We start from the raw sequence: 19063 nt of genomic DNA, 5'->3' as shown, positions 1-19063 counted from the left end.
AAGAGAAGAAAGTTCAGAGGACCACAAACATCAAATTGATCGAGCACTTGAGTCCAGCTTTAGCTCCCAGGGCTTTGTCAGTGCATTTCATTTTCAAGAAAGCATCATAAAGCAGGGAGATTTATGGCTTTATGATCCTTTGGCAAAGAAAAGCAATCATTGCCATAAAATGCTGCAGACAGATGAAGAAAAGAAGCTTCTGGAGGAAATGGCCAGGATCTTCCAGGTTCTAATGGGGGTTTAAAGCCCAGTTGCATTTGTAATTCTCTGCAGGCCCCATGGAAAACCTTCAGCAGAGCAAAACCCATCCAAAGACTTCAGATGGAGTCACTTGGAATCAAAGGAAGTGTCAGCAGGTCGAGGGAGGGGATTTCTCCCCCTCTGTACTGGTGAGATCCCAACTCTGGGACCTCCAAAATCAGAGGATGTGGAGCTGCTGGAACAATTCCAGAGGAGGCCCTGGAGATGTTCCAAGGGCTGGAGCCAGGCTGGGAGATCTGGGGGGGTTCCCCTGGAGAAGAGAAGGCTCCAGGGACACCTCAGAACCCCTTGCAGGGCCTAAAGGGGCTCCAGGAGAGCTGGAGAGGGACTGGGGACAAGGGATGGAGTCACAGGACACAGGGAGTGAAGAGACAACACCTCAATAAGGCTTTGAGTTAAGAGGAGCCAGATCTTCTCACTATTTCAGGCTCACCTGCCAAAAGCAAGGAAGATCATATCCCATAAAACAGGCAAGAGGGAGAAGAGCAAAAACCTGTCAGAATAAAACAGGACAAGTTCATAACGAGGGAAAATCAATGTTTTATCCTTCACCAGAATTAGGACAAATCTATTGGAGAGATGAACACTCATCCAATCCTTTCAGAGCATAATCCTGAATTCCCTGTATTCACCAGAAGCTCCACATTTGTTATGCTGTTCAACATGATGGTCATGAGTAGTTCTGGCTACTGCTCCCAAAATTTCCCCGAATTTCATAGAAAACTTGGAGTTTTCCATTTTTCTTCCTGAGTTTGTGCTCCCTGCTTGTGAAATCAGGTCAACAGCTGAGCAGATGTTGTGAAGGTAAAGCTTCCTGAAGTCTGGTGGTGCTTGGACACTCATGTGGAGCAACGTTGTTTGTGATGGATAAATTGGAGAAATTGTCAATCTTATCTTGCAAGATGTAAAGTAAAAAAGTAGGAAATTCTAACTGTAAACTAACTATTCTAGTTATAACTAGAAAGCATAAATTCTACTGTAAAAGTAGAAAAAGACTGTCTTTTAAATGTGATATTACAACTTCTGTGGGACAATTTACACCATGGGAAATATTTGCTTAGGTTTGTCATCTTGGTTCATGGAATTGTGGAATCCCAGAATGGTTTGGGTTGGAAGGGACCTTAAAGATCATCTGTTTCCAACCCCCTGCCATGGACAGGGACACCTTCCACTAGCCCAGGTTGCTCCAAGCCCCATCCAACCTGGCCTTGGACACTTCCAGGGATGGAGCAGCCACAGCTTCTCTGGGAAATCCATTTCAGACCCTCCCCACCTTCCCAGCCAAGAATTCCTTCCCAACATCCCATCTAAACCTCCCCTCTTTAAGTTTAAAGCCATTTATTTTAATTCATGAGTCTCCAGCCCTCAAGAGTGAGAAAAAGAAGCTCCAAACTGCTGGATTGGAACCTCATGTTACAGCAGGAATCTGCCTAAATCTACCACATCCCAAGGAAAGAAGTCCAGGAGTTCTCAGGCCCACCCCTCACTTCAAAGAGGTGCCAGACCTGTCATCCTGAAAACGTCCTCCAGCATCGAATTGGGACATTCCAAAAACGTAAAAGCCTCAAGTGGTTTGATACCTACCCAAAAGAAAGGCTGATGAGTACTTAGGTTATAAAATTAATGACACTTCTCAAGACAAAAAAGTCCCATCTTGCTGTGACTTCATTCCCAGAGGAAGTTTGTGGTGTGCTTTGGATGCTTCAGACCTTTTATCCCTCCCAGAGCTTTGGTGAGAGACAGAAAAAAAAAGCCATCAAAGAGCTTCTCAACCTTAAAGGCAAAAGTTCCCCCTTCGTGCCTATCAACAAATTGAATAATTGTGATTAGAGGTGCAATTTAAATGATAAGCAGAGCAAAGCTCACTCAGCATTTTAGTTTTGCTGTTCCACCCTCGGAAACACAAACACGACCGGGGGAGAACCACGTTGAGGGTCTTTTATCCAGCCTGCTCCCACCTTTCCCAGTGGAAGAGGTGGCCTGAAAGCAAACCCAAACAGCTGGGAAGTTACCTGAAAACACCATAAAACGTGTGGCATTTTCTGACGGGTCCTGATTGGTTTCTTTTCAAAGATCTGTCTCCGCTCCAGGTCATTTTAGGACTTTCTCCACCGTTTCTTGTGAGGGGAATTATTGCAGCGATAGGAACTGGGATCAGACAAGTCAGAGCACGTTAAAAAGCACTTTGCCCACTTTTTTTAAAGCCAATGGCTGGCAACATTCCCAGTTTTTCCTTAGGAAACAGACAGGAATGCTTCGGCACGTTCCCTTTCTGCCCTGGCAGTTCTCGTGTCAAGACGCTCTTCCACGTTTTTTTGTTCCTTTCAGGAAGAATTTCTCTTAAAAGTACTTCTGAAGTATATTTAGAAGTATTTTAGAATATTTAGAAGTATTTTTAGAAGTACTTTTAGAAGTACTTTTAGAAGTATTTTTCTCCATCAATTTTAAGGAGAGGCTGGGTTGGCTAATTCAGGCTCTAGACCTCTCCACCTGAATTTGGAAGAGCTGATTCCCACTCAACCAGGCAAAATCCCTGCATTAAACAGGTGGAATTAAGGGAATATCTTGAAATTAAGAGTAATCAAGGTGTGCAGCTTTCAGTTCTTCAATGTTTTCCTGAATTTAGAAGCCACAAAAGGCACTGGGTCTAAGTTGGTGTCTGATATTTGACCATAAACCAGCCTTTAGCCTCTTGTTCCTACTGAAAATCCGGAGGACTTGGGTTCACGTCACCAATAGACAGTGACAATCTCATGATTTAGTGCAAGAAATTAAAGGAAAAGAAGCTCAAGAGGATTTTCATTCCATGGTCTCATTTATGGCAATTTACAATTAGTGATGAAAAAATGAATTCTAACTAAAGAAGTAAAAAGAAAAAATATAAAATATCTAAAAAAAAAAAAAAACCCAACCCCAAAAATAAATATATTGAATCTAATTGATAACTTTCATTTTGGAAATTCTGAAGGACTGTGGTTTGTACTTTCTTTCTGAGAGTCACTTTTCTCCCTCTCTTCTTTTCCACCCCTTGCTCACATCTTGCCTTCGTGAGACTGAAGAATTCGATGACGAACTCACTGAGAAAACCATAAACGGAAGAATTTGGGAATGGCACTAAAATGATCCCATCCCTCTGCAATTTCCATGGTGAGAGTGAATGGTGAGTGGATAATGTCATGTCCTTTTAGGAAAAAAGAAGTCAAGGGGTAAACACTCCAAGATATTTAAACACCTTTTTGATTCCCATTCAGGGGGAGGCACTAAAGAACATTGAATAGAGAAGTCAGAGTCATATAAGGAGCTGAAAATCAAATTATAAATAATAAATAAAGTAGAAACTGCTCATCCAGGACACCTCAATCCAGTCAATATATAATCAACATAACCCCATTTTTGGGAGTTGTTTCACATCTCCAGCTTAGACACTCCTACCTAGAATAAATATTCTTTATAAGACCAGCTCAGTGGCTTTATTTTAAACTCAATCTTTAATTGGGATATAACTAAGAACAGGACCCAGTTTTCAGGTGAAGATGCCTGGGATCAATGAAAGGGATCAGATCTTGGCAGAGATAAAGAGTCCAGGGTCATGGAATCATGGATTGGGTTGGGTTGGAAGGGATCTTAAAGACCATCCAATTCCAAGCCCCTTCCATGAGCAGGAACACCTTCCACTATCCCAGCCTGGAATCCTGGAATGGTTGGGGTTGGAAGGGACCTTAAAGATCACCTGTTTCCAACCCTTGTCACGAGCAGGGACACCTTCCACTAGCCCAGCTTGCTCCAACCTGGCCTTGGACACTTCCAGGGATCCAGGGGCAGCCACAGCTTCTCTGGGCAACCTGTGCCAGGGCCTCCCCACCCTCATGGCCAAGATTCCTTCCCAATATCCCACCTAAATCCCCTCCTTCAGCTTAAGGTCATCAAGATCCTTACATTCCAAGCCCATCATTGATGCACTCATTGAAGTTCAGTCTCCACTCAGGTTTCTTTCCCAGATTAGTGCCAAAATAGCAGTGAAATCATGTTTTCCTTAATCCCTATGGATGTCAAAAGGGCCTTTCCCTAACAAAACAGATGCTGTGCTAATTAATCACTTCCAATTAGAGCTCACTGGGCAAACAACTCATTTGTCTACTCTACCTACTTACTATACTTACCAATAATTTCAAAATTGAATTTAAAAGGTTCCTGTGTTCACCCCCAAAAGATTATTTTTAATTTCATTGTAAAATTGCCTTTTCTCTTCGAAAACTTTGGATAGTTTTTACAACATTTCATTGAAAATGCTGCAGGTTTTTTCTCACATCTGATCCTTCTTCATGTCACAGCTTTAATATAAATTTATAAACAACTTGAAGCATCTCCAGTTTGGATTTTTTTTTTCCTTCTGTGGTGCCTCAATTCCTGAGTATTTTGGCAGATTATAAATTCCCACAAAATCACAGCAAAAACAGGCAAAAGATCCCTTTCATTTTTTTTCTTTGAAATATGAAGGGAATCTATATTTTATATATATATATATATGTATCTTTAAATGAAATGCCGAATTTCAACTGTTCCTTGGCTTCCAGATTTTGCTGTGTGTGGCCACTTCCACGCTCACAAGCTTGATCTGCAATAAGATTTACAAGGTGAAATGGATGCTGTGGAGGAATAAAAGGCCTAAATTACTGCAAAGCTCTGTGAAAAGGTCCCCCACAAAGCCAAAAAAATGATCCATCTGCCCATGATATTCCTGGGTTTTTTGGGTTCCCTACTGGAGCAATAATTCCTGCAAACCTCACTCATAAATATCAACTAATCAGTGCTGAGATTTGCTCGAGTGGATCATAATTTTCCAAATTTGTTGTCAGTGTTTTAGTTTGGATACCTGACTACTGGGTTATTTGTAAGGATAGGGAGGAATTGTCTCCTTAGGGAAAGATAATTCCAAGGATTAAACCTCTTGGGAGAAGGCACAGGTGACCTGGGATCCTCTGGGGAAGTCGATCAGATAAATCAGCTTAAAAAAAAACATTGAGTTTGCTTCATGCCAAGCCCATCTGGTGGATCCACAAAAAGAATGGAGTGAGAATAACTCCCAGGTGAAAGGAGGATTTCAGGATAATTAATAACCAAGATAATGTTTTGATTGATAACGTTTTGATTGATAATTCACCCAGCAAAACAATCCTTTCCAGTCCAGCATTAAGGCTGAAAGTTCAGACAGGGAGGTCTAAACACGAGAAGTGGGAGGTTATCTTGCCTAAATCCATCAGAAATTTATTATATTCTGTGGGATATTGGCCTATAATTCACCTCTAATCACCAAAGACAGGCTCCTGCAAGGTAATTCAGGATGGGAAAGTTGGGAAGGAAATGTTGGGAAATAATTCAGGAGAAGAAAAGTCAGGTTTTAGTCTTTCGCCTCTCAGCTCCTTCATTCTCCTGGCATTTTCTACTTGGCTATTTTTTTTCCAGGGTTTTAAACCAGATAAAAATCCATCATTTAGTGGCAGGCAGAGGAGGAATCTGTTGGGCCTTGCACAGGTAAATTCATTCCTGAAAAAAATCTGGACACTGAAAGACGACCAAGAAAACGAAAACACCATTTTGGAATAATAACACCATTTGGTTTTATCAGTTTAGAATACAAAATCAAGGGAAGTGGGACCAGAAAATAAACAAACCCAAAATAATCTCTAAAACTGATAAATTTCTGGAAATTTTCTCTTGAGAATTGGTGTTCAGAGTCAGAATTCTCATTTCACAGAATTATACTGAATTTACAATCTGGAAGGGGGCAGAGCAGAATGGACACATCTTGCTGAAGAGCTCTCACAATTATAAATATATTTGGGCACTGATATAGTCAAATAACAAGAATATTTTAGGACCACGTGACATGGGGTAAAAAATCATTTTAAAATATTGTAATTATGGGAAAAATTGACTGAGAGAAGAAAATTGATCCTTCAGGTCTCTAATGAGTCTAAACCTCCAAGGGAGGGTTGAGGGAGCTGCTGGAGGGTTTCTCCTCAGTGGAGTTGAGGGTACAGTTCATGTGATCCTAAAATAAGCCTTTACAATGGATCAGATAAGTCACACCCTAAAATTATTCACGCTTTAAAAATAAAATTATTTACATTACCCTTACATTTCTATGCTGTTTACAAATGCACTTTGGTCATGCCAGCAGCTTGTACCTGTGCTACAGGAATTTAACCTTAAGATAAATTCTGATTAAATTCCAGATTGGAGCTTTCCTCTAATAAGGAGGAGCAGCACAGTGACCCCTTTAACTCAGTGCACACATATATGGGAAAATTGAAGTGTGCAGGGATGAAAGTCAGGGATTTCTGGCCTATTCCAAGGTGTAAATGGCTTTTATCAGAAAGCTGGGAAAATCCATTCCCTTCTTTGCTTCTCTTGCCTTAAGAGTGGGATTGGAGAGATGTTTTACTGGGATTGGATAAATGGGAGAGGGTTTGATTTACAGGATATTATCATGGAATCCTGGAATGACCTGATTAGAAGGGACTTTAAAGGTCATCCCATCCCACCCCCTGCCACAGGCAGGGACACTTCTCACTAGCCCAGGTTGCTCCAACCTGGCCTTGGACACTTCCAGGGATCCAGGGGCAGGCACAGCTTCTCTGGGCAACCTGGGCCAGGGCCTCCCCACCCTCCCAGCCAGGAATTCCTTTCCAATATCCCATCTAAATCTCCATTTTCCCAGTTTGAAGCCATTCCCCCTTTTCCTGTCCCTCCAGGTCCTTGTCAATAATCTCTCTCCATCTCTCTTGGGTCTCCTTCAGGTCCTGGAAGGGGCCACAATCAGGGACAAAAATCTCATCCCAGCTCCCTTAAATAACCCTGAAATACACGGAATTATATTCCAGAGGCATCTATCTATCTTTACCCAGAACTCATTAACTTGGAATAACTACAAATTGAATACATTCTTTTAAGTTTTAGAGGCATGAATTAATTCATCTCAGGGATTGAGATGAATCCAGGGTCAGTGTTTTTGTGGTTTATCTTTTGATTTTAAGGGCCAGAAGGTGTCAGAGGCAGTTGAGGGTCTCAAGAATGACCCAATTTAAAGAACAGAATAAGGGATTAGGTGTGGCTTTTTTCCACCCTTGCTCTGAGTTGGAGCTCTGCTGTGCCCAAGGGTACAACAACAAATGTGAACGCAGCAAAAAGGGGCCCATAAAACACAAATCCAGGCTGCTATGACACAAGAGATCTAAATGTCATGGATCAGGCATTATGGGAGTCAGGAAAAACCAGGATGAGTCAATCCCCAAGGTGAAAGAATGCAGCCAGATTAATCAATGTATTCCACAAAGACTGGAATACTCGGATTATTCCTATAACATAAAACCAGACGTAAAAGAAAGAAAAAAATGCAGTAACATTTCTTGTGACTCAAAGAAAAGGTTAAAAATGAGCCATAAGGAAATTATGACTTTGTCTGGATTGCCAAACCTGGAAATTTTATTGCAGGACTTAAAATGCTTGCTGTCTATTTTTTTTTTTTTTAAACCTTATATCTCGGTGATTCTATGGAACTTGTGATCTTTCCTGGAGAATTCTGTTGAAAAACAAAAAGGCAAAGGGCAAAATTTCACAAAAGAGATGCCCAAAACAAGGGTAACTGTGTTGCTAAACAAAAATAAACAGGGCCATCCAGCAGGAAATTCTGATAGTTCAAAATGGCCTTTTTGTGATGAAATAATACTAAAATCCTGAGACCTCTTGCAGAATGAGAGGTTTTAGTGGTAAAAATTGTCTTTTTCAACTGGAAAAGGAGAAGTTTTGGTGGTAAAAGTTGTCTTTCAGCTGGGAAAATGTTTAATTTTGAGACAATTTTATGTATTAGTAAGACATACCCTCGTTAGCAACATCAGTTGGAGCTGCTCCTGTGGGAGATATTCCCCTTGTGTGTCAGCCTCTTAATTTTTCCATGAGATTGTCCTGAGTGTCTTCCAAATGTGATGAAAGGAGGAATGTGTGTGACAGGATCCCTGGAAGTGTCCAGGGCCAGGTTGGATGGGGCTTGGAACAACTTGGGATACTGGAAGGTGTCCCTGCCCACAGAGGTTGGAACAAGATGGTCCTTAAGGTCCCTTCCAACCCAAACCATTCCATGATTCTGTGATTCCTCTTCACAAACATCCCCATGAGCAGTAACCATTTCCCTCTATCAACACCTGCACACTTTCTTCAAACCCTTTTGGGAATTCCCTGGGAAAATCAACTTGATCCTTGGGAACAGCAATTTGACTTTTCCGGCCTGTTTATCCCTGAGAGCTGCACATCACGGGGTGGATCTGGGCTCCTTCTTGAGCCCCTTGGTGGACACTGTGTGTGTTCACACCAGCAGGAAAGGACTTCAGTGAACCATTGCACATGGGGAATGCACTTTCCAAATAAAACTGTTCTTTCCAGAGCCCTGGAAAGCTGCTTCCCTTCCCTAGCCTGACTCCAAACACCCAGGCACAGCTGGTTGGCAAAGCTCAGGGCAAACCTGGTCAGCTGTGCCCAACACAGAGTCCTCTGGCAAACCTTGGCAAACGTTAATGCAGCGGCCACAGGTGGAATTTGGGGGGACATTTGAAACAGGAACTGTTTGAGGGAAGCTCACACATCTTATTGGGGATTTGGAAAGTCTGTGGGCATCACTTGTGAGAACTTTTTAAGGAGATTTATTTGAGTAAAAGCAGTTTGCTGCGTGTCCTCTCCTCGCACACAAGCCCAATGTCAGCCTGATTAATCCTGTCAGTGGAGGATATGAATTCAGAGAGCAGGTTTTCCTCTTGGCCTGACACGGGGTTGTGGTTCTCCCTCTCTGCAGTTTGCAGGAAGGTTTTGGCTGTCCCTGACAGCACCCAGCTGGCTGTGCTCGGTGATGTTGCTTCCCTTCGTGGTGTGTGGCTCCAAGTGTCAGGCTGGGGTGGAATCAAGGCCTTGGAACACGTGCCAAAGACCTATTTTAGCTGGGATGAGATCAGAGAGTTCCCTTGGAAATGCTGGAGGAGCAGGGGATGACTGTGATGTAACACAACATCTCTTTATCAGCTTGGAGGATCCAAATGATCCTGGGCAGTGCTGGTGTCCCACCATCACTAGGACATTCTCTGCTCTTTGTAGAACCAGCTTTGCCCAGTTTTTCCCACCTCACCTCCCAACACTTTATTAGTTCCCCTTCTCAGCCCTCCCAGTTTCTCCAGCCACTGTTGTTCAGAGTCACAGAATTGCTAAGGTTGGAAAAGGCCTTTGAGATCAAGTCAGACACCACCCACCATGTTCACCATTAAACTCTGTCCCCAAGTGCCACATCCATGTGTTTTTGGAACACTTCCAGGAGTGGTGAATCCACCACTTCCCTGGGCAGTTTGTTCCAATGATTGACAAACATTTCCACGAAGAAATTTTCTCGGATATCCAATCTAAACCTCCACTGAAGCAACTTGAGGCTGTTCCCTCTCCTCCTGTCCCTTGTTCCCTGGGAGCAGAGCCCGACACACCCCCCCTCAGCTCCCCCCTCTTGTCAGGGAGTTGCAGAGCCAGAAGGTCCTCCCTGAGCCTCCTTTTCTCCAGGCTGAGCCCCCCCAGCTCCCTCAGCTGCTCCTGCTGCTCCAGCCCCTTCCCCAGCTCCCTTCCCTTCCCTGCACATGGTCCAGCCCCTCCATGTCCTTCCTGATTTGAGGGGCCCAAAACTGCCCCAGGATTCAAGGTGTGACCTCAGCAGTGCCCAGTACAGGGGACAATCCCTGCCCTGCTCCTGTGCCCACATTATTTTGGATATAAGCCATAATGCCATTGGGCTTCTTGGCCACCTGAGCACACTGCTGGCTCATGGCCAGATGTTTCTCTGGATAAGAGAAAGCTTTGGGGTGACCTCATTGTGGCCCTCAGTACCTGAAGGGACCCAAAAACATGGAGAGGGATTTTTTCCTTGAGCACGTGGTGACAGGACAAGGGGGAATGGCTTCAAACTGACAGAGAGTAAGTTTAGATTAGATATTAGGAAGAAATCTTTACTAAGAGGGTGTTGAGGCCCTGGCACAGTTTTCCCAGAGAAGCTGTGGTTGCTCCATCCCTGGAAGTGTCCAAGGCTGGGTTGGACAGGGCTTGGAGCAACCTGGTCTAGTGGAAGGTGTCCCTGCCCATGGCAAAGTGGTTGCAACAAGAGCCTTAAGGTCCCTTTCAACCCAAATCCTTCTTTGATTCTATGATTTTGTGATCTTAAATGTCATTACATACCTGTCCTGGACAGCTGAACTGGGAACCCTTCCCATATCCAGGACAAAGCAGCTCAGCACTTTAATTTACATTCCTGGGAGAAGCTCCTGGCTCGCTCACTGTCACAGGAACAGTGATCTGCAACCAGTAATTCACTCTGAGAGGAAAATGAGGATCTTAACCAATGGAATTTTCCATGGATCCATCTCTCTGTACAGATCCAAACACCAAAATCACAAAATAGCACGTCAAGGCTTTCCACCTAATTGGTAGGAACTTGCTAAAACATCCTTCAAACCATCTTTTTGACTGTCAGTCAACTGTGGAATTGGTTTTGCAGCAAATTCCATTTGTTCCCCTTTGTGTCATCCCTGGCATCTCAGACATGACTCCTCCAAACCCTCTGTGCCTTGGGTTCCCACTCTCCTTTCCTCACTAATTGAAGAGTAACCCCACTTTAAGCCCCGATCCCCCAAACCACTTAAGAGAGCATTAAACCCTCATCACGTTCTCCTGGTGTCTGCATACTTTCTTTAACAGGGACAGATTTAGGCACAGCACAGAAAGGAAAATTCATGCTTAAAAATTGTATTGAATTGTTGACTGAGAGAGGAAATTCCTGGGGGTGAAGTCTGTCTTTTATTCTGTGAGGACACCACCATCATTATAAGGTCTGGAACATAAACAGCAAAATATTCTCCTTCCATTCCAGAGGCTGGAAAATGCCACTCTGAAGGATTTCTCTGTGTTAACCAGGGATGTACAGCATGTTCTCTGCTGGGTGGTTCGGGGATGGTTTTAAATTTCTCTTGCTAATGTGTCAATTTTTCTCCCAATTCACTTCTTGGGGATAACAAATCTCGCCGGTTTAGGGTTTACCCCAAACTCACTGCAGTCCATATTCATCTTATTACATTCCTGCCTTGCACTATCCCAGCTCTCTGTACAGTTTTAAATACTGTCTGGAATTCTTCACATCAGGAATGCACTCCCCAGATGTTTGCTGTCCACTGCAAACAGGTAAATGTGTCCCCACTCTGCCAAACACTGAAATTTGGGGGGAGATTGGTCATTTTTTTGCCACCAAATGACCAATAATATCACGAATGAACAGACAGGTGGTAGCATTGTTGACTTTTTAATTTAGATTTTGACTTTTTGCTTCAGATTTTGGACCCTTCAAGGGTTGGGGTGAGGTTGTTTTGGCATCATTTTGATCAAAAACACCAAAGTCAGTTTGGTTCCAATTCCCTCCGGGAATGCCCGGATCTCCATCTGAGCGGAGCTGGGTTTATTAGTTCATCCCTTTGCACAGTGAGGGCTCAGCCTTTCATCTCAGCTGTTCCACTTCCTCATTAGGGGGGGATTAGTCAAATCTCATCAGCAAATGGAGCTGCATTGCTGGCCCTTGGAAGTGGGAAGCCTTCAGGAGGGAAAAATTTTTAGGACCTGACTCCGAGTCAGAAGACTTGAGCAGGAATGAAGCAGAGCTGTGTGAAACTTGGCAGAGCGAAATCTCTGAGGTTGTGTAAAGCTGGAGGAGGAAAAAAAATCATAAAAAAAAAAAAGAAGAAAAATTTTAAAAATAAAAATTATGAAACAAATCAAAATTTCTGTTTGAATTTCTGGAATTTCTCAGAGCTTCTGTCTTCGGTGCGCTCGCAAGAAACGGGGCTGGTGGCTTCCAGTTGCACTTCACAAGTCCCAGGTATGTTTTTTTTAGAGGAAGAAAATGTCCTTAACCAGAGGTCAGCGACTTCCCAGGTGTGCCAATGATTCCTGGGCAAACACACTGGTGTTTGTGCCTCGGCTCCTGCAAAACGGGGGATAATTATTCCTTCTCAATTATTTTGATTGCAAAGCCCTTCAGGCTTTGAGTCCTAACTCAAAATAAGAGTTAGGGCACTGTTGAACAGCAAGAAATCTGTGTTCAGATTTCAGCCATGGCACTGAAAGGTCACTATTTCAAAGTTAAAAAAGAAAATTTAGGCTGTGAACCAAAAACATTTCAAATTTTGCTTCGTTATCATCGTCAAACTTGGCCAGATTTTAACTTGGTGACAACGCCTTTATCCAGGTCATCTCTTCTTTTGTGAAAACTGAGACTAATTTAATATTGCTCCGAAAATTCTTTGAAGTTTCATTGAAAAAAGAAATTATTCTGCGGAACGACACGGGGGAAAATCCTTTCTGATAAAATCAATACTGGATGAGGAATCACAGTTAAATTTCCATTCCTTTTGGAATTTGAAAAATCGGTTCAGTCAATCAATCAACTGAACATGACCTGGACTTGTGCCTATCATTTCTCAGCGTTATTAACAAGGAAAAAAAAAAAAGAAAAAGAAAGAAAAATAAGGAAGAAAAACAGGGATTAGGAAGAAGTAGGTTTATTACTCTCAGAAAGCCTCACGAGGCTCCTTCAGCTCGGAGAGCTTTCAGATGTTTTTTTTCTGTAGCTCTTACGGGCCGCAGGGACCATTTGGAGATGCAGAGGGTTGGTGGAGGGTGAGATGCCGGGATTTTTCCCACCTCTCGGCTCGAGATGAGGTAACTCACCTCACTAAGAACAACATCGGCTTCTCTAGGTGGCCTGGGCTGCCTCATGCTGAGTTTTATGTCCAAAGAATTAAAAGGGTGAGCCTGAGTCATTCCCCCCAAACCGAGAACAAACCCCCGTGTGAGGGAGCGGCGACCACCTCGTGAGACCTCCCGTTTCCTCGCTGCTGTTGTGTTTCTGTGAGCACCTCCCACCCTCCCAGGCCCCCTCCAGGGCTCTGGTTTTAAAAGACTCCTTCTCTGATGAAGAGAGAGGCTCCTGTTTGAAGAGAGAGGCTCCTGTTCGCTGCCTCCCCAGGCCCCGGGGCGTTCTCCGGCTCATTCCCGAGTGTCCCTTACCCCGTGTGGGTGGCCTTGGAGCAGCCAATCACCACCACCATCAGGCAATGGCCTTCAGAATCCTCTGTTTTTCCATCTTCTCCTTCCCACCCTGCCCCTCTGGGCCCCCTGTGGTGGCCCAAGCCCTCCCAAAACCAGGGTGTCTCTTTGGATGCGTCTCTGGGCACGGAATCCGCGTTCTCTCGTTTCATCTGCATCCCTCTTCTGGCTGCCGCCGTAATCCAGTGGGGAGGAATGGGAGAGCCTGTGGCTTGGAATTCTTTGGCTCGTTTATCCCACTGCCTGGATACCTCCTGCCAGAGCATCTCATGCCTGTCTGTCACACACAGCCCCAAAGGCTGCTGCTCTGCTCAGCCCGAGGGAGGGAGAACAAGAACCAACATCTCTGGAAGATCTCCCGAGGAAGGAGCCACCACACAAGGTCGTGGCTCACAAAAACAGTTTGTTATCTCTGGCCCAGCTCAGTTTGTGGCAGCTGGCTCCTGAAAACCCTGTTTATTTCTAATTGCAATGGTTGTTCTCTCAAAGTGTGTCTTTGCTGATCAGGAGTTTACTCAGACCCTCCAATCATTTCATTAAGGCAGGAGACACGATGGGGTTGGGACAGAGGGGGAAGGAGAGGGAAAACCAGTAAAGGACAACTCGTTTAAAAAAATATAATGATGCAGCTTCTAGTGGGCTGGTGGGAAATTATCCACTTGGACATGCACATTCCTGTTCTTTTATTAGCCAGATATATTATAGATACAGTTTGCTGGAGAAGTTGAAATTGGGAATTTGGAATATTCCATATCCTCAGACTTTGGGACATCACAACCATCAACTCTGAGGAACAGATTTACTGAGAAGAGAGATAAACCAGGTAAATACACTAATAAATCCTGTTAATTCATTAACCCAGGAATACTGTGGACAAAATGAGCTGCAGAAGTTGAAATTGGGAATTTGGAATATTCCATATCCTCAGACTTTGGGACATCACAGCCATCAACTCTGAGGAACAGATCTACTGAGAAGAGAGATAAACCAGGTAAATACATTAATAAATCCTGGTTATTTATTAATAAATCCTGTTAGTTATTAGCCCAGGAATATTATGGACACAATGAGGTGGAAAACTTGAAATTGGGAATTTGGCATATTCCATATCCTCAGACTTTGGGACATTGAAGTAGTCAACTCTGAGGAACAGATTTATTGAGAAGAGAGATAAAAGAAGTAAATACATTAATAAATTCTTGTTATTTATTAGCCCAGGAATTCTATGGACACAGTGGAGAACTTGGAATTGAGAATTTGGAATATTCCATATCCTCAGACTTTGGGACATCACAACCATCAACTCTGAGGAACAGATTTGCTGAGAAGAGAGATAAACCAGGTAAACACATTAATAAATCCTGGTTATTTATTAATAAATCCTGATTATTTATTAGTCCAGGAATACTATGGACACAGTGGAGAACTTGAAATTGAGAATTTGGAATATTCCATGTCCTCAGACTTTAGGACATCAAAATAACCAGTAGTCAGGTCTAGGGAACAGATTTATTGAGAAGAGAGATAAAACAGGTAAGTATATTAATAAATCCTGTTAGTTATTAGCCCAAGTATATTATGGATACAGTTCCCTGGAGAAGTTGAAATTGGGAATTTGGAATATTCCATATCCTCAGACTTTGGGACATCACAACCATCAGCTCTGAGGAACAGATTTACTGAGAAGAGAGATAAACCAGGTAAATGCATTAATAAATCCTGGTTATTTATTAATAAATCCTGGTTATTTATTAGCCCAGAAATACTATGGACACAGTGGAGAACTTGGAATTGAGAATTTGGAATATTCCACGTCCTCAGACTTTAGGACATCACAGCAACCAGCAGTCAGGTCTAGGGAACAGATTTATTGAGAAGAGAGATAAAACAGGTAAATACATTAATAAATCCTGTTAGTTATTAGCCCGGGAATATTATGGACACCATGGAGAACTTGGAATTGAGAATTTGGAATATTCCATATCCTGAGATTTTGGGACATCCAAGTGGTCAACTCTGAGGAACAGATTTATTGAGAAGAGAGATAAACCAGGTAAATACATTAATAAATCCTGTTAGTTATTAGCCCAGGAGTATTATGGGCACAATGAGGTGGAGAACTTGAAATTGGGAATTTGGAATATTCCATATCCTCAGACTTTGGGACATTGAAGTAGTCAACTCTGAAGCCCAGATTTATTGAGAAGAGAGATAAAAGAGGTAAATACATTAATAAATCCTGGTTATTTATTAGCCCAGGAATATTATGGGTACAGTGGAGAACTTGGAATTGAGAATTTGGAATATTCCATATCCTCAGACTTTAGGACATCACAGCCATCAGCTCTGAGGAACAGATTTACTGAGAAGAGAGATAAACCAGGTAAATACATTAATAAATCCTGGTTATTTATTAATAAATCCTGATTATTTATTAGCCCAGGAATACTATGGACACAGTGGAGAACTTGAAATTGAGAATTTGGAATATTCCATATCCTGAGATTTTGGGACATCTACTTCCATGTTAAGTCCAAACTTTCTGCACACTCTTCCCTGTAAAGGCTGAGCTGGTCATCCCTGCTTTTGGTAGGAGAGGAGCTGTGGAATTAGGGGAAAAAATGGTTCTGGAGGACATTTCGTCAAGCCATGGCATATTTTGGAGGCACTTTATGATAGCAACGACAAAGACCCTTAACATTCCTTGAATAATATTTTTAAGGTCTTTGGAATTGGAGTCTTTTACTAAGATTAAAGATATTTCATGGAAAAAAAACCAACTTACTAATTTTTCTATGTGTTGTTTATACAGATATTATACACAAATCTGTAGGCAAATATATCCCTTTTGTTTGGAATACTGAAGTGTAATTCCCTCAGTGCTCTGGTGGGCCATTTTAGCTGGATTTCTGAGCTTTCTGGCTGCTCTCTTCTGAAATCCAGATATTTCCTTCACTTCTTCTTGCAACCTGGTGACCAACACTGAACCCAGTAGTTTAACAAGACCAATAAAAGACCAATAATCTCATTTGTTGTGGTTTGAGTGTATTTATTTGTATCAGTGTGTGCGACCATTTTCTGTCCTTGGGTTTAACCTGCTCAGGAAAAAGACATTTATTGTTCTTTAGGAGCAGTTTCAGTCTATGAGATGCCTCAAAATTGATCCTAATGGTTTTGTGTCCCCAAAAATAATCCCCTTCTCCTGTGGTTTGATCACTCAGAACCCTGGGAGACCAAATGATGTGACGACCCTGTGATGACCCTGATGAGCAAATCAATTAACTGCCTAATTACACATGTGTAAAACTCCCTGAAAACTGGGATTTAAGTGCCTTTATCACCATTTTCTTGCTTTGTTTCACTTTAACTCTGTCATTACATTAAATCTGTCATTAGCAATGATTTGCTGATGGTGCCTCAGAAAGAAGGAAAGAAGGTGGAGAATTTCTCTTTTTTTTTTTCTTTTCCCCAGAAAAATTCAAGAAATTCAAGTCCCAACTTTTGTTTTCGTGTGTTGTGACTTGAATTTTGGAGTTCTGATGGAAGGATCTCCCTCAAGTCCCTCACACCCTTGATTTCCAGCATCCTAATGGAATATTGAGCCCTCAAAGTGTAACTAAAATTCAGGAAAACTCCCCAAAAATAATAAAAAAACGTCTGGGATTTATCTGCCTGAGTCTCTCTGGAGGAAAATCCATCTTATCCCTTAATTAAAATATTAATCCGAGATATATCAGAGGAAGCACCTCTGACTGTGCTTTTTTTTCTGCCCAGTGACTCTGAGAAGAAGAGGAACTCAGAGAAAGGAATGAGATTAATAAAGTAAAAAAAAAATGCTTAAAAAAAGCTTTGCCAAAGCAGGCACTCAGAGCTCAGGAGGCCAAAATAACCAGATACTTTTCACATTAATCTTAATCTATTTATCAGCTTCCCATCAGCAAAATCAGAGGGATACTCTGAAGATGATTAATTTTGGAAAACCACTCAGTAACACCCAAAAAAAAAAAATTTAAAAAAATTTAAAAGAAAAAGAAAGCCCAAGAGGAAAATAATTGTTCTGTCTTTAGAGCAGCCTTTGAACCACGGGGAGAAAATCCATCCTGGAAGCAACTCCTGCCCAATAAACTAAAATTCCCTAAGGAATTGCTGCTGCTCTCCAGGCGTGGGAGGCTCCCACTTCAATCTAGGAGGCTGCTGTAGCACGGAGCTGCAAGATAAGGGGTGATAAAAGGGAGAAAGGTAAGGGTTCACCAGCTACTTTTGTTTTTTTCTTATCTTAATTACTGAGAAATTCGCTTTGTACCGGCGGCCCGTTGGTTTTTTTATCACATAGATCAGATTGTGTACCTGTGTTGGGCTGTGTGGGCAATATATAAAATATATTAATATGCACAACAACAGAGAAATGATAAATGTTCTGAATTCTTTCGCTTCCCGGGTATTTTTTTTTTCTTCTTTCTTGAGAATCAACTCCTAAAATTGTCCCGGTTTCCAAAAGGAGCAAAAGAAAGGAAAAATATATATGTCATAAAATCTACTGTGGTTGGACATCTCCAGTGGAACAACCACAAATGGTGTTGGCAAAGGAGGTTTGATGCATCTTAAAATTCTCAATCACTTCTGAAAATAGAAAAGGAGTTTTGATGCATCTTAAAATTCTCAATCACTTTCTGAAAATGCTTCTCATTGTCAGAGTAGGGATTTGGGATTCTGGAATATGTATTTTATTTATTTATTTATTTATTTATTTATTTATCTGGGATATATATTTATATTCTGTATATATATATATATATATCCAATGAGATATATCTCATTGGATATATATTTATTTATTGTTAGCAAGTTCAGGTCCATACATATTATATATATGTATTATATTTATTGTATTTATTTATTTATCTGGGATACGTATTATATTCTGGATATATATATATATCTCCAATGAGATAAACTTATATCTCATTGGATATATATTTATTTACTCTTAGTAAGTTCAGGTCCATATATATTTTATATATATTACATTTATTTATTTATTTATTTATCTGGGATACATATTCTGGAGATATATATATCTATATATCTATCTCCAATGAGATATACTTGTATCTCATCAAGTTGGACTTGATGAGATATACTTATATCTCATTGGATATATATTTATTTACTGTTAGTAAGTTCAGGTCCATATATATTATATGTATATAATATTTATTTATTTATTTGTTTGTTTGTTTTTATGATTTTATATTTGTATTTTTATATATGTATTTCATAGATATATATACACAAATGTCTTACATATTGAAATATATATATTCTTATATATTGAAATATATATTTTTATAATTTCTTATCTACTGAAAGGCCATAATAAGGTCTCCCCAGAGCCATATATATATGTATATATGGACACATATATATATATAAGGCCTGGAATTCCAAATTGAATGTGAATAACCCCCTCCCCAAATACTCCCAATAAAGACTTAGCAATAAACCAGTGAATTAATAGCAAGTGCCCTTATTGCCATGGAAACCCGGCCAAAACAAATATTGGGAGGCTCTGATTCCCAGAATTCACACATGCCAATACAATTATCCCGCTTTACCCGCAGCCCCAGCC

At 41.5% G+C, this 19063-nt stretch overlaps 2 long non-coding RNA genes across 3 annotated transcripts; one reads left to right on the top strand and one right to left on the bottom strand.

Moving 5' to 3' along the window:
- Nucleotides 1-809: 809 nt before the first annotated feature.
- Nucleotides 810-8266, bottom strand: LOC127462232 (uncharacterized). The gene is made up of 3 exons (XR_007900366.1): nt 8142-8266; nt 1846-1988; nt 810-1155 (listed from the first exon to the last, which is right to left on the bottom strand). It is a non-coding gene; the product is annotated as an uncharacterized LOC127462232 (long non-coding RNA).
- Nucleotides 8267-14367: 6101 nt separating this feature from the next.
- Nucleotides 14368-16581, top strand: LOC127462231 (uncharacterized). 2 transcript variants are annotated; one of them, XR_007900365.1, is made up of 4 exons: nt 14368-14425; nt 14777-14928; nt 15287-15487; nt 15689-16581. It is a non-coding gene; the product is annotated as an uncharacterized LOC127462231 (long non-coding RNA). The 2 variants fall into 2 exon arrangements; XR_007900364.1 differs by lacking the exon at nt 14368-14425 and having other exon boundaries at nt 14578-14928.
- The last annotated feature ends 2482 nt before the right edge of the window (nt 16582-19063 follow it).

Source organism: Manacus candei, unplaced genomic scaffold (genome assembly GCF_025592945.1).
Source record: "Manacus candei isolate 608988 ecotype Guabito, Panama unplaced genomic scaffold, ASM2559294v1 h1tg000122l, whole genome shotgun sequence".
Lineage (NCBI taxonomy): Eukaryota > Metazoa > Chordata > Aves > Passeriformes > Pipridae > Manacus > Manacus candei.
The sequence above is the reverse complement of the archived record's forward strand: the minus strand, read 5'-3'. Positions and strand labels throughout refer to the sequence as shown.